The sequence below is a fragment of the Pelophylax lessonae genome (genome assembly GCF_965119305.1).
Source record: "Pelophylax lessonae genome assembly, chromosome: 6".
Classification (NCBI taxonomy): Eukaryota; Metazoa; Chordata; class Amphibia; order Anura; family Ranidae; genus Pelophylax; species Pelophylax lessonae.
Genome location: NC_138773.1, coordinates 257,108,882 through 257,114,881, shown reverse-complemented (window position 1 = coordinate 257,114,881; position 6,000 = coordinate 257,108,882).

Below are 6,000 nucleotides of genomic sequence, written 5' to 3'. Positions count from 1 at the left end.
GCTCTCCTCCGATCCCCCATAGAGGGCAGCGGGTGCTGAGACACCTCCCTCTCCGCTCTGCAAGCAGAGACGGAGCTGTCATCCGCCCGGCTCAGCGGGGATCGTGGATCGATCCCCGCTGAGCAACACGGATCCGCCTGCGGAGGCGGACCGTGTGAAAGAAGCCTAAAATAGAAAAAAATGGCATGAGGTCCCTCCCAAAATCCAAGCATGCAGTCTAGCTGGCCAGGAAAGAGGGGTACGAGCAAGCGCCCTCCCCTTTTGAACCATACCAGGCCATATGCCCTTAACATAAGGGGGGTGCTTTGGGGCAGGCTGGCTCTACCCGCCATCCCAAAACACCTTCTCCCCATGATGATGGCAACAAGGGCCTCTTCCAGACAACCCTGGGCGGTGGTTGTGGGGTCTGCAGGCAGGGGGTTTATTTGAATCTGAAAGCCTCCTTTAACAAGAGGGCTCCCAGATCCCAGCCCCCCATGTGAATAAGTGTGGGGTGTACAGTACCCCTACCCATTTTATAAAGAAAAAAGAAAAAAAGGTACGCTGAAAAACTTAATAAAGTAAAGCTTCAACCAAGATACTGTGCCAAGTGTAAATGTGTTATAAATGATTGGTGAGCTAAAAGTGTTGATGCAATTACAATGAATCAACTCAATAAAAATGATAAAACACAGTGCTAACAATGTGACAAATCTTCTGAATAAAAATCCAAAACAATAAAGCCCATCAAATCATATCCACACTGTGATGATCAATAAAATATGTTCTTGTAAAACTGTGGTGATATTACAGAAGTGCTGGAAACAAACACGTTTCATGGCTAGTGAAAGTTATTGTGGAAATGCATATTGCTACAGATTTCCCCTTTGTAACCATTATTGGAGGTACCTTTTGGATTGGATTTCTCTGATCAGTGGATGCTTATTCAGCCAGGATCCTTCATTTTGGTGTTTACTTAAACTATTTGAGCAGCTTTTAAGCATTGAGAAGTTTCAGAGGTGATTGGAGGTATATTTAAGGCTCATCCTTATTGATATCCTGGGGGACACCAAGGCTGTATAATATCCCACACCTGAGGCTGGAGGTTGATTCGGAGGTGTAGCCATCCTATCCTTCCCTATTGGCCATATGCATGGATATACAGTATATGTAAGGCTCAGAATTATCCTAAGTCTGTGACTGCTCAGCTTAAGGCAGACTTCTAAATCAGGAAACGCTTTCCAAGACCCAACAAAGGGAAGAAGGAGAATCAAAAACTGTGGAGGCAATAAGAAGATCTATTATTACCTATGCCGTGGGGATTAGACCATCCATCCAGCTACCTGTCATGTTCTGACCGAGAGAGAGCATATATCCTATGCCCAAATTCATTCTACATCTGGTAAGAGGCTCTTCAGTGTGGTTTACACGAGGGTGGATGTGCATGAATTCTGCATTTTTGGATTGCTTATGATATTTATATATCTGGTAAGAAGAACAGCCAGCTGATGGTGGGAATTTACTCACGTGGATGTCACATTGTTTGGGACGTGGTTTCAGCACTTCTGTAATATCACCACAGTTTCACAAGAACATATTTTATTGATCATCACAGTGTGGATATGATTTGGTGGACTTTATTGTTTTGGATTTTTATTCAGAATATTTGTCACATTGTTAGCACTGTGTTTTATCATTTTTATTGAGTTGATTCATTGTAATCGCATCAACACGTTTAGCGTACCAATCATTTATAACACCCCTACCCATTTACCAAAAAGTGTCCAAAATAAATAAAGACCGGAGGTAGATTTTGACAATTCCTTTATCAAAAAAATAAAAAAACGATGTTCCCCGCTGTAGATCCATTGTCAGTCACAACGTTTGCCTCACCGCCGTACCTGAAAAAAAAAAAGGATCTGAGGGCCCCCTTGTTAAAGGGGGTTTCCAGATTCCGATAAGCCCCCTGCCTGCAGACTCCCACAACCACCGCCCAGGATTGTTGGGAAGAGGTTCTTGTCCCCATCAACATGGGGAGCTGTCACATGGTGGAGCAGGCAGATGGCAGTTAGCCTTTGTTGTGGGCGGAGTGTTTTTTTTTTTTTTTTCTTCAAGTCCGGTGGTGCAGCGAGCTTTGTGATTGATGATGGATCCACATCCGGGGACATTGTTTTTTTTTTTTTTAAATAAAGGAATTGTCCAAAACTGCCTCCTGTCAATTTATTTTTGACATTTATTTTTGGTGAATGAGTAGGGGTCCAGATTCCGATAAGCCCCCTGCCCACGGACCCCCAAAACCATCATCCAGGATTATGGGGAAGAGATCGTTGTCCCCCTACCCCTAAGTACCCCCCCCTATGTTGAGGGCATGGGCCTGGTATGGTTCAGGAAAGGGGGCGCTCGCTCATCACTCCCTTTCCTGGCCTGCCAGGCTGCATGCTCGGATAAGGGTCTGGTATTGATTTTGGGGGGACCCCACACCATTTATTTTTTAAATTTTGGCAGAAAATTCAGCATTGTTTTTTTCTTCATTCAGCTGTCAGTGGGGTAGCCTGCTGACAACTCATCCATTGTTAAGGACACAGTGACCGGCTTCCCGGCCTGCTCTTCAACAACATATTGACTCAGCAAACACCCTAACAGGTGATGTTAGCGGCTGAATGCTGGCTGAACCATGCTCAGCCTGAACCATTTGCCCATCCCTACCAATCACCAAGCAGCAGCATAAACCATCTTAGAAGCCAGCGGAGGAACTGGATTCTCTCCCTCTCTCTGCAGTCCTGCCAGTTTTCTCTTGTAAGGTAAAGACTTATTTCTGTTGCTCCCCTGCTGTGCTGTGTGCTCCTGGAAGTTTGACAGTCTAACTGGTTTTGTCTTGGATTCTGTGTCTCCTGTTAGCCTCTTGAAGGGCTGCCTGACCCCACCTGCCCCTGCTGCTGAAGTAAGTGGATCAAAGCAGATGGGTGTTAAAGGGACAGTGTACCTTTTTTTCTTGATAAGAGAATTTTGATTTTCTCCATATTTTTTTGTGCAGATATGAGCTCACCACACCTGTCAGTGGCACAGAAGACTAGGAAAAGGTACAAGGGGGCAACGTGGGACATGTGCTCAAGGAATGCAAAGTATGGTGTTTTTGCATTATTTTAGGAGCAGAAGCCCCAAACGCAAACATTCCAGAAAACAAGACCCATCATCGGTCATCTCATGTCCAGGACAGTCTGTATTCCTCACAGATTTATGCACAGGGTGGCGTTCATGCTTCTCAAGCAGCTCAAGGGCAATGGCTCACATGTGTTTATATCAGCGCATTAGGAAATGCCTTGCACAGCCCAGGGTGCATGTTGGACCTGCATGCAGTATGCAGTGATGGGAAGATGAGGAAGCAGATGCAGAAATTTCAAAGCCTATTTTTAGGAGGCTGTAGTGGAAAGTATTTTTTTTTTTTTTTGGTTGAGCTAGAAAGACTTTTTTTCAACCTGACTAACTATGTATGTGGTAAAAATCTATGCCACAGGCAAGTCCCTTTAGTACCCAGGCCCAGCCATCGCAAAAAGCATGCAGATATTTCCAAATGTGAAAAAGAAAAGGCCTTCTTTTCCCATAATGACAGAGAGTTAAAAGCTCATTGATGAAGAATGGGAGAGATCTGATAAGAAGACCAATTTACAGTAAATGTTCTCTAAGCTATATCCAATGAAGCTGGCTGACGCATGTTAAAGCGACGCACTTCCAGGAGTAGATGGAGCCCTCCAGTGTCTGGTGCACAGTGTCTTTGCCTTTCAATCCCTTTAGGGATCCTATGGATTGAAAAGTGGACTTAAGGATGGTTCACATCAGACGCAGTCCAATGCACTTTTATTCTGAGTCAAATGGAATGCATCTAACTTGGCAAAACGCATTGAAAAAGCTCCAGCACGCTGCAAAAATGCGCATGCAGAAAGACTTCTTCAACTCAGAAATTGTGATGAACTGACCCTCAGATTTGTTGAGAATCTATACTATGGCAGGTTTTTGCCTGTTGACCAGCAACAGTGTTAACTGCGATGTTTAAAGTATTAAGAAATGGCCTTTAAATCAAAGTGGAACCTGCAGGAGTGGGCATGGTTCCAGAGGATTTGAACCTGGCTTCAATAAGCCTAGTGCGAGGGCTGGCACATTCAGTCACAGTCATGAGAGCTTGTGATTGTGCCTCTGGAGGGTGGATGAAACTTCCACACAAGCCCTTTGTAACGTTCACCATAGTTGGAGATTGTTGTTTGGCAAAATTCTGGATGAAGTGAGTGACATGAAAAAAGTCCAGACTCTGGCCACAGTCTAATAAAAGGAAGCATCCATCTTATCGCTCAAGTTGGTCAACCTTTAGAAGGGTTCAGGAGGCAAAATCTTATAGGCCAGGCTGATTTATCAAATCATAAATAAAAGGGGCTCAAAGTTCCTTTTTACATTAAATAATATCCAGAGCAGGCTGCTGGACATCTGGAAAGTCTTTTGCAGGTGTGCCCAACCAGTCTCTTCCAGTGGGAGCCAGGATAGCCTCCTTTTGGAAGGTTTGGGTGACAAACCTCAAAGACAGCTAGTTGGGAGTACAATAGAGAATTTGATTACCGAATCCTTTCATTTATGACCAACAGATCTCAAGAAGAAAGAATTATTGCAAAATTACGTATAAGAATAATACTGCAATTAGTCCATAGTGCTGGGGACACCAGAAGAACAGAATCTCCCCATTCTTTGTAGTACCCAAGGCATCAGGAGCTTTCCCTACTGTCTGGGTTTGAAGAATTCAAATGGGTATATACACACCAAAAGGTTCAAGATGGAGTCAGTGCAGACAGTCATGATGATAGTTCAGCATGAAGACCGGTTAGTGTCAATCGACTTGGCTGATGTATACTTTCATGTACCAATTAGTACGTAACACCAGAGATATCTGAGATTTGCAGTGACCGGCTGTCATTGTCAGTTCAGGTGTTTACCATTTTTAGAATCGGCACAGCACTAAGAATCTTTTTGAACATTTTGTTGGCAGTGTTTGTGGTAATTCATCTTTGAGGGTAAGGCTCTACCACTACTTGGAAAACATTATGATTGTTGCACATACAGTATAACCCAGGATCTAGCAAAGCATCACAACCTTGTCCTAGAAGTCATTTTCCAAGTTCAGTGGACTAGTGAACAAACAGAGAAAGCACTTAACTCCTTCTCAATCTTTGAAGAATCTTGGAGTAGTATTTCATACCCGAATAGGTCAAGTGTTTTTTCAAAACTGCAACATTTCCAAAATGAAAATCTGGGTACCAAGAGTCATGGACACAGCATTTATGTCAGTGACGGACCTTTTACAGTGGCCATTCCAGTGGTGCCCTGGGCTAGGTGGCACATAGGGGCATTTCAATTTGCCTTCCTCAGTCATTGGGATGAGCTGTCTATGGATTAGAAGGTCTTTGTGTCTGCACAAATTAGCAAGAACTGGAGTTTTGGACATCACCAGTGTGCCTCTTTTGGGGCGTGCTTCGCAGCCCAGAATATGGAATATTTCTGACGTCAGATGCCAGATTGGTCTCCAGTCAGAGGAGACAGGTGCAAGGCCATTTGTGCAATGCTGATGCTCTGGCTGTCTTAAATGGAAGGCAGTTTTTTCTAGCATTGCAAGCCTTTCAGGATCTTCCTCCAAGGGGGCCTGAGTGAAGTTGATGATTGACAACAAGACAGCAGTAGCCTACATTGCCTGCCAAGACGGCACCAATAGTCTTTTCCTGTTACTTTTCATTGATTATGAAGATTCTTCTGGAAATTTGGATAGAACTACTGCAGAGGCCTTGGTTTTAATTGCTCTTCCAGATCTTATCAGCACCACCAATCCTGTTTCTCGTCAAACAAGATCTTTTTTGTCAACGTCAATGTCAGCACCCCAATCCACTGAGACTCTTTTATTAGCCTGGCTATTGAATTGACCAGACTAGATGTGCAGGGAATCTCATCTGAGGTGGTTCAGACCTTGGTGAAGGCCACAAGATCATC